At 61.0% G+C, this 16,268-nt stretch overlaps 20 non-coding genes across 20 annotated transcripts; all 20 read right to left on the reverse strand.

Annotated features, from left to right (window-relative positions):
• Positions 1-512: 512 nt before the first annotated feature.
• Positions 513-676, reverse strand: LOC138499374 (U1 spliceosomal RNA). Its single transcript, XR_011279382.1, has one exon. It is a non-coding gene; the product is annotated as a U1 spliceosomal RNA (small nuclear RNA).
• Positions 677-1,288: 612 nt separating this feature from the next.
• LOC138499375 (U1 spliceosomal RNA) lies at positions 1,289-1,452 on the reverse strand. Its single transcript, XR_011279383.1, has one exon. It is a non-coding gene; the product is annotated as a U1 spliceosomal RNA (small nuclear RNA).
• A 612-nt stretch (positions 1,453-2,064) lies between these two features.
• LOC138499376 (U1 spliceosomal RNA) lies at positions 2,065-2,228 on the reverse strand. The gene has a single exon (XR_011279384.1). It is a non-coding gene; the product is annotated as a U1 spliceosomal RNA (small nuclear RNA).
• Positions 2,229-2,840: 612 nt separating this feature from the next.
• Positions 2,841-3,004, reverse strand: LOC138499377 (U1 spliceosomal RNA). The gene has a single exon (XR_011279385.1). It is a non-coding gene; the product is annotated as a U1 spliceosomal RNA (small nuclear RNA).
• A 612-nt stretch (positions 3,005-3,616) lies between these two features.
• Positions 3,617-3,780, reverse strand: LOC138499378 (U1 spliceosomal RNA). The gene has a single exon (XR_011279386.1). It is a non-coding gene; the product is annotated as a U1 spliceosomal RNA (small nuclear RNA).
• A 612-nt stretch (positions 3,781-4,392) lies between these two features.
• On the reverse strand, positions 4,393-4,556 carry LOC138499379 (U1 spliceosomal RNA). The gene has a single exon (XR_011279387.1). It is a non-coding gene; the product is annotated as a U1 spliceosomal RNA (small nuclear RNA).
• A 796-nt stretch (positions 4,557-5,352) lies between these two features.
• On the reverse strand, positions 5,353-5,516 carry LOC138499380 (U1 spliceosomal RNA). The gene has a single exon (XR_011279388.1). It is a non-coding gene; the product is annotated as a U1 spliceosomal RNA (small nuclear RNA).
• Positions 5,517-6,310: 794 nt separating this feature from the next.
• Positions 6,311-6,474, reverse strand: LOC138499383 (U1 spliceosomal RNA). The gene has a single exon (XR_011279390.1). It is a non-coding gene; the product is annotated as a U1 spliceosomal RNA (small nuclear RNA).
• Positions 6,475-7,086: 612 nt separating this feature from the next.
• Positions 7,087-7,250, reverse strand: LOC138499384 (U1 spliceosomal RNA). Its single transcript, XR_011279391.1, has one exon. It is a non-coding gene; the product is annotated as a U1 spliceosomal RNA (small nuclear RNA).
• Positions 7,251-7,862: 612 nt separating this feature from the next.
• On the reverse strand, positions 7,863-8,026 carry LOC138499385 (U1 spliceosomal RNA). The gene has a single exon (XR_011279392.1). It is a non-coding gene; the product is annotated as a U1 spliceosomal RNA (small nuclear RNA).
• Positions 8,027-8,822: 796 nt separating this feature from the next.
• LOC138499386 (U1 spliceosomal RNA) lies at positions 8,823-8,986 on the reverse strand. The gene has a single exon (XR_011279393.1). It is a non-coding gene; the product is annotated as a U1 spliceosomal RNA (small nuclear RNA).
• Positions 8,987-9,598: 612 nt separating this feature from the next.
• Positions 9,599-9,762, reverse strand: LOC138499387 (U1 spliceosomal RNA). Its single transcript, XR_011279394.1, has one exon. It is a non-coding gene; the product is annotated as a U1 spliceosomal RNA (small nuclear RNA).
• Positions 9,763-10,374: 612 nt separating this feature from the next.
• LOC138499388 (U1 spliceosomal RNA) lies at positions 10,375-10,538 on the reverse strand. The gene has a single exon (XR_011279395.1). It is a non-coding gene; the product is annotated as a U1 spliceosomal RNA (small nuclear RNA).
• A 612-nt stretch (positions 10,539-11,150) lies between these two features.
• LOC138499389 (U1 spliceosomal RNA) lies at positions 11,151-11,314 on the reverse strand. The gene has a single exon (XR_011279396.1). It is a non-coding gene; the product is annotated as a U1 spliceosomal RNA (small nuclear RNA).
• Positions 11,315-11,926: 612 nt separating this feature from the next.
• On the reverse strand, positions 11,927-12,090 carry LOC138499390 (U1 spliceosomal RNA). The gene has a single exon (XR_011279397.1). It is a non-coding gene; the product is annotated as a U1 spliceosomal RNA (small nuclear RNA).
• A 612-nt stretch (positions 12,091-12,702) lies between these two features.
• On the reverse strand, positions 12,703-12,866 carry LOC138499391 (U1 spliceosomal RNA). Its single transcript, XR_011279398.1, has one exon. It is a non-coding gene; the product is annotated as a U1 spliceosomal RNA (small nuclear RNA).
• Positions 12,867-13,478: 612 nt separating this feature from the next.
• LOC138499393 (U1 spliceosomal RNA) lies at positions 13,479-13,642 on the reverse strand. The gene has a single exon (XR_011279399.1). It is a non-coding gene; the product is annotated as a U1 spliceosomal RNA (small nuclear RNA).
• Positions 13,643-14,254: 612 nt separating this feature from the next.
• On the reverse strand, positions 14,255-14,418 carry LOC138499395 (U1 spliceosomal RNA). Its single transcript, XR_011279401.1, has one exon. It is a non-coding gene; the product is annotated as a U1 spliceosomal RNA (small nuclear RNA).
• Positions 14,419-15,030: 612 nt separating this feature from the next.
• Positions 15,031-15,194, reverse strand: LOC138499396 (U1 spliceosomal RNA). Its single transcript, XR_011279402.1, has one exon. It is a non-coding gene; the product is annotated as a U1 spliceosomal RNA (small nuclear RNA).
• Positions 15,195-15,806: 612 nt separating this feature from the next.
• Positions 15,807-15,970, reverse strand: LOC138499397 (U1 spliceosomal RNA). Its single transcript, XR_011279403.1, has one exon. It is a non-coding gene; the product is annotated as a U1 spliceosomal RNA (small nuclear RNA).
• Between the last annotated feature and the right edge of the window lie 298 nt (positions 15,971-16,268).

Below are 16,268 nucleotides of genomic sequence, written 5' to 3' on the forward strand. Positions count from 1 at the left end.
TGCAGTGCGCCCACTGGCCTGTCGGCCCCCAGGGCCCATGGCCCTCCTGAGCCGACAGGCCACCCCGCTTAACAAGAGCGTCTTGGGTGGGGTGCTCCCCAGCAGGACACGGCAACGCCGTGAAGGCAACGCCCGATCGTGCCCGATCGGTGCTCGGACGGGGCCGGCGGCAGCTGGTAGCCAGTGAACCCCCCCCCCCCCCCAATCCCCAGGAGCTGGATGGGACTTCTTAAGGTTGGAGGGCCTGGCCGTGATAACAGAGCCCGGGCGGGGCGGGGCAGGGCGGCTTCAAGAACTACTGGGGCCCCTGATATCATGGGGCGCACAAGTCTGGGGTTAGGCGCCTGTGCACTTGACCCCTCCAGTGAATGCTGGCCCTCTGGACTGCAGCAACATTCAGAGGCTACCTACTCACACACGTGACTTAAGAAACTCTGCTGCAAGACCAGGGGCTCCGTGTGTAAACAAGCTGACTCTGCACACTAAACTTTTTCTTTCTTTGACCAATAAATCAGGGGATAGCGCGAACGCAGTCCCCCACTACCAGAAATAATGCAGTCGAGTATCCCGCATTTGGGGACATCGCAGGGGTCAGCAAATCCGATGTGCAATGGATGAGCCTCACCCTGGGAGATCTGCCTTGTTGATCACAGATGCTCCCCTGCCAGGTAAGTATGAGTTGCGAGCAAGAGGGCAGGGGTTGGGCCTGTTCTGGAATCCCCGCTAAGCGAGGGTGAGAAGGCAGGCCCTGACCCAGCCCCAGCCCTCCCGGAAGCCCCGAGCGCCTGCAGAGCTGCCTGTCCCACGTTCAGGGGGAAGCTCCGGCAGGCAGAGCTCAGCAGAAGAGGCACATTGCAGCACAGGTCCTTTCTCCCATCAGGCCCTGCTCCGCCCGAGATTTGCATACATTCCGGCCTGGCCCCCAGCCTGCAGGCCCAGTCGGATAGCGAGCAGGCCTGGTGCAGTGCGCCCACTGGCCTGTCGGCCCCCAGGGCCCATGGCCCTCCTGAGCCGACAGGCCACCCCGCTTAACAAGAGCGTCTTGGGTGGGGTGCTCCCCAGCAGGACACGGCAACGCCGTGAAGGCAACGCCCGATCGTGCCCGATCGGTGCTAGGCGCCTGTGCACTTGACCCCTCCAGTGAATGCTGGCCCTCTGGACTGCAGCAACATTCAGAGGCTACCTACTCACACACGTGACTTAAGAAACTCTGCTGCAAGACCAGGGGCTCCGTGTGTAAACAAGCTGACTCTGCACACTAAACTTTTTCTTTCTTTGACCAATAAATCAGGGGATAGCGCGAACGCAGTCCCCCACTACCAGAAATAATGCAGTCGAGTATCCCGCATTTGGGGACATCGCAGGGGTCAGCAAATCCGATGTGCAATGGATGAGCCTCACCCTGGGAGATCTGCCTTGTTGATCACAGATGCTCCCCTGCCAGGTAAGTATGAGTTGCGAGCAAGAGGGCAGGGGTTGGGCCTGTTCTGGAATCCCCGCTAAGCGAGGGTGAGAAGGCAGGCCCTGACCCAGCCCCAGCCCTCCCGGAAGCCCCGAGCGCCTGCAGAGCTGCCTGTCCCACGTTCAGGGGGAAGCTCCGGCAGGCAGAGCTCAGCAGAAGAGGCACATTGCAGCACAGGTCCTTTCTCCCATCAGGCCCTGCTCCGCCCGAGATTTGCATACATTCCGGCCTGGCCCCCAGCCTGCAGGCCCAGTCGGATAGCGAGCAGGCCTGGTGCAGTGCGCCCACTGGCCTGTCGGCCCCCAGGGCCCATGGCCCTCCTGAGCCGACAGGCCACCCCGCTTAACAAGAGCGTCTTGGGTGGGGTGCTCCCCAGCAGGACACGGCAACGCCGTGAAGGCAACGCCCGATCGTGCCCGATCGGTGCTAGGCGCCTGTGCACTTGACCCCTCCAGTGAATGCTGGCCCTCTGGACTGCAGCAACATTCAGAGGCTACCTACTCACACACGTGACTTAAGAAACTCTGCTGCAAGACCAGGGGCTCCGTGTGTAAACAAGCTGACTCTGCACACTAAACTTTTTCTTTCTTTGACCAATAAATCAGGGGATAGCGCGAACGCAGTCCCCCACTACCAGAAATAATGCAGTCGAGTATCCCGCATTTGGGGACATCGCAGGGGTCAGCAAATCCGATGTGCAATGGATGAGCCTCACCCTGGGAGATCTGCCTTGTTGATCACAGATGCTCCCCTGCCAGGTAAGTATGAGTTGCGAGCAAGAGGGCAGGGGTTGGGCCTGTTCTGGAATCCCCGCTAAGCGAGGGTGAGAAGGCAGGCCCTGACCCAGCCCCAGCCCTCCCGGAAGCCCCGAGCGCCTGCAGAGCTGCCTGTCCCACGTTCAGGGGGAAGCTCCGGCAGGCAGAGCTCAGCAGAAGAGGCACATTGCAGCACAGGTCCTTTCTCCCATCAGGCCCTGCTCCGCCCGAGATTTGCATACATTCCGGCCTGGCCCCCAGCCTGCAGGCCCAGTCGGATAGCGAGCAGGCCTGGTGCAGTGCGCCCACTGGCCTGTCGGCCCCCAGGGCCCATGGCCCTCCTGAGCCGACAGGCCACCCCGCTTAACAAGAGCGTCTTGGGTGGGGTGCTCCCCAGCAGGACACGGCAACGCCGTGAAGGCAACGCCCGATCGTGCCCGATCGGTGCTAGGCGCCTGTGCACTTGACCCCTCCAGTGAATGCTGGCCCTCTGGACTGCAGCAACATTCAGAGGCTACCTACTCACACACGTGACTTAAGAAACTCTGCTGCAAGACCAGGGGCTCCGTGTGTAAACAAGCTGACTCTGCACACTAAACTTTTTCTTTCTTTGACCAATAAATCAGGGGATAGCGCGAACGCAGTCCCCCACTACCAGAAATAATGCAGTCGAGTATCCCGCATTTGGGGACATCGCAGGGGTCAGCAAATCCGATGTGCAATGGATGAGCCTCACCCTGGGAGATCTGCCTTGTTGATCACAGATGCTCCCCTGCCAGGTAAGTATGAGTTGCGAGCAAGAGGGCAGGGGTTGGGCCTGTTCTGGAATCCCCGCTAAGCGAGGGTGAGAAGGCAGGCCCTGACCCAGCCCTAGCCCTCCCGGAAGCCCCGAGCGCCTGCAGAGCTGCCTGTCCCACGTTCAGGGGGAAGCTCCGGCAGGCAGAGCTCAGCAGAAGAGGCACATTGCAGCACAGGTCCTTTCTCCCATCAGGCCCTGCTCCGCACGAGATTTGCATAAATTCCGGCCTGGCCGCCAGCCTGCAGGCCCAGTCGGATAGCGAGCAGGCCTGGTGCAGTGCGCCCACTGGCCTGTCGGCCCCCAGGGCCCATGGCCCTCCTGAGCCGACAGGCCACCCCGCTTAACAAGAGCGTCTTGGGTGGGGTGCTCCCCAGCAGGACACGGCAACGCCGTGAAGGCAACGCCCGATCGTGCCCGATCGGTGCTAGGCGCCTGTGCACTTGACCCCTCCAGTGAATGCTGGCCCTCTGGACTGCAGCAACATTCAGAGGCTACCTACTCACACACGTGACTTAAGAAACTCTGCTGCAAGACCAGGGGCTCCGTGTGTAAACAAGCTGACTCTGCACACTAAACTTTTTCTTTCTTTGACCAATAAATCAGGGGATAGCGCGAACGCAGTCCCCCACTACCAGAAATAATGCAGTCGAGTATCCCGCATTTGGGGACATCGCAGGGGTCAGCAAATCCGATGTGCAATGGATGAGCCTCACCCTGGGAGATCTGCCTTGTTGATCACAGATGCTCCCCTGCCAGGTAAGTATGAGTTGCGAGCAAGAGGGCAGGGGTTGGGCCTGTTCTGGAATCCCCGCTAAGCGAGGGTGAGAAGGCAGGCCCTGACCCAGCCCCAGCCCTCCCGGAAGCCCCGAGCGCCTGCAGAGCTGCCTGTCCCACGTTCAGGGGGAAGCTCCGGCAGGCAGAGCTCAGCAGAAGAGGCACATTGCAGCACAGGTCCTTTCTCCCATCAGGCCCTGCTCCGCCCGAGATTTGCATACATTCCGGCCTGGCCCCCAGCCTGCAGGCCCAGTCGGATAGCGAGCAGGCCTGGTGCAGTGCGCCCACTGGCCTGTCGGCCCCCAGGGCCCATGGCCCTCCTGAGCCGACAGGCCACCCCGCTTAACAAGAGCGTCTTGGGTGGGGTGCTCCCCAGCAGGACACGGCAACGCCGTGAAGGCAACGCCCGATCGTGCCCGATCGGTGCTAGGCGCCTGTGCACTTGACCCCTCCAGTGAATGCTGGCCCTCTGGACTGCAGCAACATTCAGAGGCTACCTACTCACACACGTGACTTAAGAAACTCTGCTGCAAGACCAGGGGCTCCGTGTGTAAACAAGCTGACTCTGCACACTAAACTTTTTCTTTCTTTGACCAATAAATCAGGGGATAGCGCGAACGCAGTCCCCCACTACCAGAAATAATGCAGTCGAGTATCCCGCATTTGGGGACATCGCAGGGGTCAGCAAATCCGATGTGCAATGGATGAGCCTCACCCTGGGAGATCTGCCTTGTTGATCACAGATGCTCCCCTGCCAGGTAAGTATGAGTTGCGAGCAAGAGGGCAGGGGTTGGGCCTGTTCTGGAATCCCCGCTAAGCGAGGGTGAGAAGGCAGGCCCTGACCCAGCCCCAGCCCTCCCGGAAGCCCCGAGCGCCTGCAGAGCTGCCTGTCCCACGTTCAGGGGGAAGCTCCGGCAGGCAGAGCTCAGCAGAAGAGGCACATTGCAGCACAGGTCCTTTCTCCCATCAGGCCCTGCTCCGCCCGAGATTTGCATACATTCCGGCCTGGCCCCCAGCCTGCAGGCCCAGTCGGATAGCGAGCAGGCCTGGTGCAGTGCGCCCACTGGCCTGTCGGCCCCCAGGGCCCATGGCCCTCCTGAGCCGACAGGCCACCCCGCTTAACAAGAGCGTCTTGGGTGGGGTGCTCCCCAGCAGGACACGGCAACGCCGTGAAGGCAACGCCCGATCGTGCCCGATCGGTGCTCGGACGGGGCCGGCGGCAGCTGGTAGCCAGTGAACCCCCCCCCCCCCCCAATCCCCAGGAGCTGGATGGGACTTCTTAAGGTTGGAGGGCCTGGCCGTGATAACAGAGCCCGGGCGGGGCGGGGCAGGGCGGCTTCAAGAACTACTGGGGCCCCTGATATCATGGGGCGCACAAGTCTGGGGTTAGGCGCCTGTGCACTTGACCCCTCCAGTGAATGCTGGCCCTCTGGACTGCAGCAACATTCAGAGGCTACCTACTCACACACGTGACTTAAGAAACTCTGCTGCAAGACCAGGGGCTCCGTGTGTAAACAAGCTGACTCTGCACACTAAACTTTTTCTTTCTTTGACCAATAAATCAGGGGATAGCGCGAACGCAGTCCCCCACTACCAGAAATAATGCAGTCGAGTATCCCGCATTTGGGGACATCGCAGGGGTCAGCAAATCCGATGTGCAATGGATGAGCCTCACCCTGGGAGATCTGCCTTGTTGATCACAGATGCTCCCCTGCCAGGTAAGTATGAGTTGCGAGCAAGAGGGCAGGGGTTGGGCCTGTTCTGGAATCCCCGCTAAGCGAGGGTGAGAAGGCAGGCCCTGACCCAGCCCCAGCCCTCCCGGAAGCCCCGAGCGCCTGCAGAGCTGCCTGTCCCACGTTCAGGGGGAAGCTCCGGCAGGCAGAGCTCAGCAGAAGAGGCACATTGCAGCACAGGTCCTTTCTCCCATCAGGCCCTGCTCCGCCCGAGATTTGCATACATTCCGGCCTGGCCCCCAGCCTGCAGGCCCAGTCGGATAGCGAGCAGGCCTGGTGCAGTGCGCCCACTGGCCTGTCGGCCCCCAGGGCCCATGGCCCTCCTGAGCCGACAGGCCACCCCGCTTAACAAGAGCGTCTTGGGTGGGGTGCTCCCCAGCAGGACACGGCAACGCCGTGAAGGCAACGCCCGATCGTGCCCGATCGGTGCTCGGACGGGGCCGGCGGCAGCTGGTAGCCAGTGAACCCCCCCCCCCCCAATCCCCAGGAGCTGGATGGGACTTCTTAAGGTTGGAGGGCCTGGCCGTGATAACAGAGCCCGGGCGGGGCGGGGCAGGGCGGCTTCAAGAACTACTGGGGCCCCTGATATCATGGGGCGCACAAGTCTGGGGTTAGGCGCCTGTGCACTTGACCCCTCCAGTGAATGCTGGCCCTCTGGACTGCAGCAACATTCAGAGGCTACCTACTCACACACGTGACTTAAGAAACTCTGCTGCAAGACCAGGGGCTCCGTGTGTAAACAAGCTGACTCTGCACACTAAACTTTTTCTTTCTTTGACCAATAAATCAGGGGATAGCGCGAACGCAGTCCCCCACTACCAGAAATAATGCAGTCGAGTATCCCGCATTTGGGGACATCGCAGGGGTCAGCAAATCCGATGTGCAATGGATGAGCCTCACCCTGGGAGATCTGCCTTGTTGATCACAGATGCTCCCCTGCCAGGTAAGTATGAGTTGCGAGCAAGAGGGCAGGGGTTGGGCCTGTTCTGGAATCCCCGCTAAGCGAGGGTGAGAAGGCAGGCCCTGACCCAGCCCTAGCCCTCCCGGAAGCCCCGAGCGCCTGCAGAGCTGCCTGTCCCACGTTCAGGGGGAAGCTCCGGCAGGCAGAGCTCAGCAGAAGAGGCACATTGCAGCACAGGTCCTTTCTCCCATCAGGCCCTGCTCCGCACGAGATTTGCATAAATTCCGGCCTGGCCGCCAGCCTGCAGGCCCAGTCGGATAGCGAGCAGGCCTGGTGCAGTGCGCCCACTGGCCTGTCGGCCCCCAGGGCCCATGGCCCTCCTGAGCCGACAGGCCACCCCGCTTAACAAGAGCGTCTTGGGTGGGGTGCTCCCCAGCAGGACACGGCAACGCCGTGAAGGCAACGCCCGATCGTGCCCGATCGGTGCTAGGCGCCTGTGCACTTGACCCCTCCAGTGAATGCTGGCCCTCTGGACTGCAGCAACATTCAGAGGCTACCTACTCACACACGTGACTTAAGAAACTCTGCTGCAAGACCAGGGGCTCCGTGTGTAAACAAGCTGACTCTGCACACTAAACTTTTTCTTTCTTTGACCAATAAATCAGGGGATAGCGCGAACGCAGTCCCCCACTACCAGAAATAATGCAGTCGAGTATCCCGCATTTGGGGACATCGCAGGGGTCAGCAAATCCGATGTGCAATGGATGAGCCTCACCCTGGGAGATCTGCCTTGTTGATCACAGATGCTCCCCTGCCAGGTAAGTATGAGTTGCGAGCAAGAGGGCAGGGGTTGGGCCTGTTCTGGAATCCCCGCTAAGCGAGGGTGAGAAGGCAGGCCCTGACCCAGCCCCAGCCCTCCCGGAAGCCCCGAGCGCCTGCAGAGCTGCCTGTCCCACGTTCAGGGGGAAGCTCCGGCAGGCAGAGCTCAGCAGAAGAGGCACATTGCAGCACAGGTCCTTTCTCCCATCAGGCCCTGCTCCGCCCGAGATTTGCATACATTCCGGCCTGGCCCCCAGCCTGCAGGCCCAGTCGGATAGCGAGCAGGCCTGGTGCAGTGCGCCCACTGGCCTGTCGGCCCCCAGGGCCCATGGCCCTCCTGAGCCGACAGGCCACCCCGCTTAACAAGAGCGTCTTGGGTGGGGTGCTCCCCAGCAGGACACGGCAACGCCGTGAAGGCAACGCCCGATCGTGCCCGATCGGTGCTAGGCGCCTGTGCACTTGACCCCTCCAGTGAATGCTGGCCCTCTGGACTGCAGCAACATTCAGAGGCTACCTACTCACACACGTGACTTAAGAAACTCTGCTGCAAGACCAGGGGCTCCGTGTGTAAACAAGCTGACTCTGCACACTAAACTTTTTCTTTCTTTGACCAATAAATCAGGGGATAGCGCGAACGCAGTCCCCCACTACCAGAAATAATGCAGTCGAGTATCCCGCATTTGGGGACATCGCAGGGGTCAGCAAATCCGATGTGCAATGGATGAGCCTCACCCTGGGAGATCTGCCTTGTTGATCACAGATGCTCCCCTGCCAGGTAAGTATGAGTTGCGAGCAAGAGGGCAGGGGTTGGGCCTGTTCTGGAATCCCCGCTAAGCGAGGGTGAGAAGGCAGGCCCTGACCCAGCCCCAGCCCTCCCGGAAGCCCCGAGCGCCTGCAGAGCTGCCTGTCCCACGTTCAGGGGGAAGCTCCGGCAGGCAGAGCTCAGCAGAAGAGGCACATTGCAGCACAGGTCCTTTCTCCCATCAGGCCCTGCTCCGCCCGAGATTTGCATACATTCCGGCCTGGCCCCCAGCCTGCAGGCCCAGTCGGATAGCGAGCAGGCCTGGTGCAGTGCGCCCACTGGCCTGTCGGCCCCCAGGGCCCATGGCCCTCCTGAGCCGACAGGCCACCCCGCTTAACAAGAGCGTCTTGGGTGGGGTGCTCCCCAGCAGGACACGGCAACGCCGTGAAGGCAACGCCCGATCGTGCCCGATCGGTGCTCGGACGGGGCCGGCGGCAGCTGGTAGCCAGTGAACCCCCCCCCCCCCCCAATCCCCAGGAGCTGGATGGGACTTCTTAAGGTTGGAGGGCCTGGCCGTGATAACAGAGCCCGGGCGGGGCGGGGCAGGGCGGCTTCAAGAACTACTGGGGCCCCTGATATCATGGGGCGCACAAGTCTGGGGTTAGGCGCCTGTGCACTTGACCCCTCCAGTGAATGCTGGCCCTCTGGACTGCAGCAACATTCAGAGGCTACCTACTCACACACGTGACTTAAGAAACTCTGCTGCAAGACCAGGGGCTCCGTGTGTAAACAAGCTGACTCTGCACACTAAACTTTTTCTTTCTTTGACCAATAAATCAGGGGATAGCGCGAACGCAGTCCCCCACTACCAGAAATAATGCAGTCGAGTATCCCGCATTTGGGGACATCGCAGGGGTCAGCAAATCCGATGTGCAATGGATGAGCCTCACCCTGGGAGATCTGCCTTGTTGATCACAGATGCTCCCCTGCCAGGTAAGTATGAGTTGCGAGCAAGAGGGCAGGGGTTGGGCCTGTTCTGGAATCCCCGCTAAGCGAGGGTGAGAAGGCAGGCCCTGACCCAGCCCCAGCCCTCCCGGAAGCCCCGAGCGCCTGCAGAGCTGCCTGTCCCACGTTCAGGGGGAAGCTCCGGCAGGCAGAGCTCAGCAGAAGAGGCACATTGCAGCACAGGTCCTTTCTCCCATCAGGCCCTGCTCCGCCCGAGATTTGCATACATTCCGGCCTGGCCCCCAGCCTGCAGGCCCAGTCGGATAGCGAGCAGGCCTGGTGCAGTGCGCCCACTGGCCTGTCGGCCCCCAGGGCCCATGGCCCTCCTGAGCCGACAGGCCACCCCGCTTAACAAGAGCGTCTTGGGTGGGGTGCTCCCCAGCAGGACACGGCAACGCCGTGAAGGCAACGCCCGATCGTGCCCGATCGGTGCTAGGCGCCTGTGCACTTGACCCCTCCAGTGAATGCTGGCCCTCTGGACTGCAGCAACATTCAGAGGCTACCTACTCACACACGTGACTTAAGAAACTCTGCTGCAAGACCAGGGGCTCCGTGTGTAAACAAGCTGACTCTGCACACTAAACTTTTTCTTTCTTTGACCAATAAATCAGGGGATAGCGCGAACGCAGTCCCCCACTACCAGAAATAATGCAGTCGAGTATCCCGCATTTGGGGACATCGCAGGGGTCAGCAAATCCGATGTGCAATGGATGAGCCTCACCCTGGGAGATCTGCCTTGTTGATCACAGATGCTCCCCTGCCAGGTAAGTATGAGTTGCGAGCAAGAGGGCAGGGGTTGGGCCTGTTCTGGAATCCCCGCTAAGCGAGGGTGAGAAGGCAGGCCCTGACCCAGCCCCAGCCCTCCCGGAAGCCCCGAGCGCCTGCAGAGCTGCCTGTCCCACGTTCAGGGGGAAGCTCCGGCAGGCAGAGCTCAGCAGAAGAGGCACATTGCAGCACAGGTCCTTTCTCCCATCAGGCCCTGCTCCGCCCGAGATTTGCATACATTCCGGCCTGGCCCCCAGCCTGCAGGCCCAGTCGGATAGCGAGCAGGCCTGGTGCAGTGCGCCCACTGGCCTGTCGGCCCCCAGGGCCCATGGCCCTCCTGAGCCGACAGGCCACCCCGCTTAACAAGAGCGTCTTGGGTGGGGTGCTCCCCAGCAGGACACGGCAACGCCGTGAAGGCAACGCCCGATCGTGCCCGATCGGTGCTAGGCGCCTGTGCACTTGACCCCTCCAGTGAATGCTGGCCCTCTGGACTGCAGCAACATTCAGAGGCTACCTACTCACACACGTGACTTAAGAAACTCTGCTGCAAGACCAGGGGCTCCGTGTGTAAACAAGCTGACTCTGCACACTAAACTTTTTCTTTCTTTGACCAATAAATCAGGGGATAGCGCGAACGCAGTCCCCCACTACCAGAAATAATGCAGTCGAGTATCCCGCATTTGGGGACATCGCAGGGGTCAGCAAATCCGATGTGCAATGGATGAGCCTCACCCTGGGAGATCTGCCTTGTTGATCACAGATGCTCCCCTGCCAGGTAAGTATGAGTTGCGAGCAAGAGGGCAGGGGTTGGGCCTGTTCTGGAATCCCCGCTAAGCGAGGGTGAGAAGGCAGGCCCTGACCCAGCCCCAGCCCTCCCGGAAGCCCCGAGCGCCTGCAGAGCTGCCTGTCCCACGTTCAGGGGGAAGCTCCGGCAGGCAGAGCTCAGCAGAAGAGGCACATTGCAGCACAGGTCCTTTCTCCCATCAGGCCCTGCTCCGCCCGAGATTTGCATACATTCCGGCCTGGCCCCCAGCCTGCAGGCCCAGTCGGATAGCGAGCAGGCCTGGTGCAGTGCGCCCACTGGCCTGTCGGCCCCCAGGGCCCATGGCCCTCCTGAGCCGACAGGCCACCCCGCTTAACAAGAGCGTCTTGGGTGGGGTGCTCCCCAGCAGGACACGGCAACGCCGTGAAGGCAACGCCCGATCGTGCCCGATCGGTGCTAGGCGCCTGTGCACTTGACCCCTCCAGTGAATGCTGGCCCTCTGGACTGCAGCAACATTCAGAGGCTACCTACTCACACACGTGACTTAAGAAACTCTGCTGCAAGACCAGGGGCTCCGTGTGTAAACAAGCTGACTCTGCACACTAAACTTTTTCTTTCTTTGACCAATAAATCAGGGGATAGCGCGAACGCAGTCCCCCACTACCAGAAATAATGCAGTCGAGTATCCCGCATTTGGGGACATCGCAGGGGTCAGCAAATCCGATGTGCAATGGATGAGCCTCACCCTGGGAGATCTGCCTTGTTGATCACAGATGCTCCCCTGCCAGGTAAGTATGAGTTGCGAGCAAGAGGGCAGGGGTTGGGCCTGTTCTGGAATCCCCGCTAAGCGAGGGTGAGAAGGCAGGCCCTGACCCAGCCCTAGCCCTCCCGGAAGCCCCGAGCGCCTGCAGAGCTGCCTGTCCCACGTTCAGGGGGAAGCTCCGGCAGGCAGAGCTCAGCAGAAGAGGCACATTGCAGCACAGGTCCTTTCTCCCATCAGGCCCTGCTCCGCACGAGATTTGCATAAATTCCGGCCTGGCCGCCAGCCTGCAGGCCCAGTCGGATAGCGAGCAGGCCTGGTGCAGTGCGCCCACTGGCCTGTCGGCCCCCAGGGCCCATGGCCCTCCTGAGCCGACAGGCCACCCCGCTTAACAAGAGCGTCTTGGGTGGGGTGCTCCCCAGCAGGACACGGCAACGCCGTGAAGGCAACGCCCGATCGTGCCCGATCGGTGCTAGGCGCCTGTGCACTTGACCCCTCCAGTGAATGCTGGCCCTCTGGACTGCAGCAACATTCAGAGGCTACCTACTCACACACGTGACTTAAGAAACTCTGCTGCAAGACCAGGGGCTCCGTGTGTAAACAAGCTGACTCTGCACACTAAACTTTTTCTTTCTTTGACCAATAAATCAGGGGATAGCGCGAACGCAGTCCCCCACTACCAGAAATAATGCAGTCGAGTATCCCGCATTTGGGGACATCGCAGGGGTCAGCAAATCCGATGTGCAATGGATGAGCCTCACCCTGGGAGATCTGCCTTGTTGATCACAGATGCTCCCCTGCCAGGTAAGTATGAGTTGCGAGCAAGAGGGCAGGGGTTGGGCCTGTTCTGGAATCCCCGCTAAGCGAGGGTGAGAAGGCAGGCCCTGACCCAGCCCCAGCCCTCCCGGAAGCCCCGAGCGCCTGCAGAGCTGCCTGTCCCACGTTCAGGGGGAAGCTCCGGCAGGCAGAGCTCAGCAGAAGAGGCACATTGCAGCACAGGTCCTTTCTCCCATCAGGCCCTGCTCCGCCCGAGATTTGCATACATTCCGGCCTGGCCCCCAGCCTGCAGGCCCAGTCGGATAGCGAGCAGGCCTGGTGCAGTGCGCCCACTGGCCTGTCGGCCCCCAGGGCCCATGGCCCTCCTGAGCCGACAGGCCACCCCGCTTAACAAGAGCGTCTTGGGTGGGGTGCTCCCCAGCAGGACACGGCAACGCCGTGAAGGCAACGCCCGATCGTGCCCGATCGGTGCTAGGCGCCTGTGCACTTGACCCCTCCAGTGAATGCTGGCCCTCTGGACTGCAGCAACATTCAGAGGCTACCTACTCACACACGTGACTTAAGAAACTCTGCTGCAAGACCAGGGGCTCCGTGTGTAAACAAGCTGACTCTGCACACTAAACTTTTTCTTTCTTTGACCAATAAATCAGGGGATAGCGCGAACGCAGTCCCCCACTACCAGAAATAATGCAGTCGAGTATCCCGCATTTGGGGACATCGCAGGGGTCAGCAAATCCGATGTGCAATGGATGAGCCTCACCCTGGGAGATCTGCCTTGTTGATCACAGATGCTCCCCTGCCAGGTAAGTATGAGTTGCGAGCAAGAGGGCAGGGGTTGGGCCTGTTCTGGAATCCCCGCTAAGCGAGGGTGAGAAGGCAGGCCCTGACCCAGCCCCAGCCCTCCCGGAAGCCCCGAGCGCCTGCAGAGCTGCCTGTCCCACGTTCAGGGGGAAGCTCCGGCAGGCAGAGCTCAGCAGAAGAGGCACATTGCAGCACAGGTCCTTTCTCCCATCAGGCCCTGCTCCGCCCGAGATTTGCATACATTCCGGCCTGGCCCCCAGCCTGCAGGCCCAGTCGGATAGCGAGCAGGCCTGGTGCAGTGCGCCCACTGGCCTGTCGGCCCCCAGGGCCCATGGCCCTCCTGAGCCGACAGGCCACCCCGCTTAACAAGAGCGTCTTGGGTGGGGTGCTCCCCAGCAGGACACGGCAACGCCGTGAAGGCAACGCCCGATCGTGCCCGATCGGTGCTAGGCGCCTGTGCACTTGACCCCTCCAGTGAATGCTGGCCCTCTGGACTGCAGCAACATTCAGAGGCTACCTACTCACACACGTGACTTAAGAAACTCTGCTGCAAGACCAGGGGCTCCGTGTGTAAACAAGCTGACTCTGCACACTAAACTTTTTCTTTCTTTGACCAATAAATCAGGGGATAGCGCGAACGCAGTCCCCCACTACCAGAAATAATGCAGTCGAGTATCCCGCATTTGGGGACATCGCAGGGGTCAGCAAATCCGATGTGCAATGGATGAGCCTCACCCTGGGAGATCTGCCTTGTTGATCACAGATGCTCCCCTGCCAGGTAAGTATGAGTTGCGAGCAAGAGGGCAGGGGTTGGGCCTGTTCTGGAATCCCCGCTAAGCGAGGGTGAGAAGGCAGGCCCTGACCCAGCCCTAGCCCTCCCGGAAGCCCCGAGCGCCTGCAGAGCTGCCTGTCCCACGTTCAGGGGGAAGCTCCGGCAGGCAGAGCTCAGCAGAAGAGGCACATTGCAGCACAGGTCCTTTCTCCCATCAGGCCCTGCTCCGCACGAGATTTGCATAAATTCCGGCCTGGCCGCCAGCCTGCAGGCCCAGTCGGATAGCGAGCAGGCCTGGTGCAGTGCGCCCACTGGCCTGTCGGCCCCCAGGGCCCATGGCCCTCCTGAGCCGACAGGCCACCCCGCTTAACAAGAGCGTCTTGGGTGGGGTGCTCCCCAGCAGGACACGGCAACGCCGTGAAGGCAACGCCCGATCGTGCCCGATCGGTGCTAGGCGCCTGTGCACTTGACCCCTCCAGTGAATGCTGGCCCTCTGGACTGCAGCAACATTCAGAGGCTACCTACTCACACACGTGACTTAAGAAACTCTGCTGCAAGACCAGGGGCTCCGTGTGTAAACAAGCTGACTCTGCACACTAAACTTTTTCTTTCTTTGACCAATAAATCAGGGGATAGCGCGAACGCAGTCCCCCACTACCAGAAATAATGCAGTCGAGTATCCCGCATTTGGGGACATCGCAGGGGTCAGCAAATCCGATGTGCAATGGATGAGCCTCACCCTGGGAGATCTGCCTTGTTGATCACAGATGCTCCCCTGCCAGGTAAGTATGAGTTGCGAGCAAGAGGGCAGGGGTTGGGCCTGTTCTGGAATCCCCGCTAAGCGAGGGTGAGAAGGCAGGCCCTGACCCAGCCCCAGCCCTCCCGGAAGCCCCGAGCGCCTGCAGAGCTGCCTGTCCCACGTTCAGGGGGAAGCTCCGGCAGGCAGAGCTCAGCAGAAGAGGCACATTGCAGCACAGGTCCTTTCTCCCATCAGGCCCTGCTCCGCCCGAGATTTGCATACATTCCGGCCTGGCCCCCAGCCTGCAGGCCCAGTCGGATAGCGAGCAGGCCTGGTGCAGTGCGCCCACTGGCCTGTCGGCCCCCAGGGCCCATGGCCCTCCTGAGCCGACAGGCCACCCCGCTTAACAAGAGCGTCTTGGGTGGGGTGCTCCCCAGCAGGACACGGCAACGCCGTGAAGGCAACGCCCGATCGTGCCCGATCGGTGCTAGGCGCCTGTGCACTTGACCCCTCCAGTGAATGCTGGCCCTCTGGACTGCAGCAACATTCAGAGGCTACCTACTCACACACGTGACTTAAGAAACTCTGCTGCAAGACCAGGGGCTCCGTGTGTAAACAAGCTGACTCTGCACACTAAACTTTTTCTTTCTTTGACCAATAAATCAGGGGATAGCGCGAACGCAGTCCCCCACTACCAGAAATAATGCAGTCGAGTATCCCGCATTTGGGGACATCGCAGGGGTCAGCAAATCCGATGTGCAATGGATGAGCCTCACCCTGGGAGATCTGCCTTGTTGATCACAGATGCTCCCCTGCCAGGTAAGTATGAGTTGCGAGCAAGAGGGCAGGGGTTGGGCCTGTTCTGGAATCCCCGCTAAGCGAGGGTGAGAAGGCAGGCCCTGACCCAGCCCCAGCCCTCCCGGAAGCCCCGAGCGCCTGCAGAGCTGCCTGTCCCACGTTCAGGGGGAAGCTCCGGCAGGCAGAGCTCAGCAGAAGAGGCACATTGCAGCACAGGTCCTTTCTCCCATCAGGCCCTGCTCCGCCCGAGATTTGCATACATTCCGGCCTGGCCCCCAGCCTGCAGGCCCAGTCGGATAGCGAGCAGGCCTGGTGCAGTGCGCCCACTGGCCTGTCGGCCCCCAGGGCCCATGGCCCTCCTGAGCCGACAGGCCACCCCGCTTAACAAGAGCGTCTTGGGTGGGGTGCTCCCCAGCAGGACACGGCAACGCCGTGAAGGCAACGCCCGATCGTGCCCGATCGGTGCTAGGCGCCTGTGCACTTGACCCCTCCAGTGAATGCTGGCCCTCTGGACTGCAGCAACATTCAGAGGCTACCTACTCACACACGTGACTTAAGAAACTCTGCTGCAAGACCAGGGGCTCCGTGTGTAAACAAGCTGACTCTGCACACTAAACTTTTTCTTTCTTTGACCAATAAATCAGGGGATAGCGCGAACGCAGTCCCCCACTACCAGAAATAATGCAGTCGAGTATCCCGCATTTGGGGACATCGCAGGGGTCAGCAAATCCGATGTGCAATGGATGAGCCTCACCCTGGGAGATCTGCCTTGTTGATCACAGATGCTCCCCTGCCAGGTAAGTATGAGTTGCGAGCAAGAGGGCAGGGGTTGGGCCTGTTCTGGAATCCCCGCTAAGCGAGGGTGAGAAGGCAGGCCCTGACCCAGCCCCAGCCCTCCCGGAAGCCCCGAGCGCCTGCAGAGCTGCCTGTCCCACGTTCAGGGGGAAGCTCCGGCAGGCAGAGCTCAGCAGAAGAGGCACATTGCAGCACAGGTCCTTTCTCCCATCAGGCCCTGCTCCGCCCGAGATTTGCATACATTCCGGCCTGGCCCCCAGCCTGCAGGCCCAGTCGGATAGCGAGCAGGCCTGGTGCAGTGCGCCCAC

The sequence above is a fragment of the Ambystoma mexicanum genome, chromosome 5q (genome assembly GCF_040938575.1).
Source record: "Ambystoma mexicanum isolate Mex_15411 chromosome 5q, UKY_AmexF1_1, whole genome shotgun sequence".
NCBI lineage: Eukaryota > Metazoa > Chordata > Amphibia > Caudata > Ambystomatidae > Ambystoma > Ambystoma mexicanum.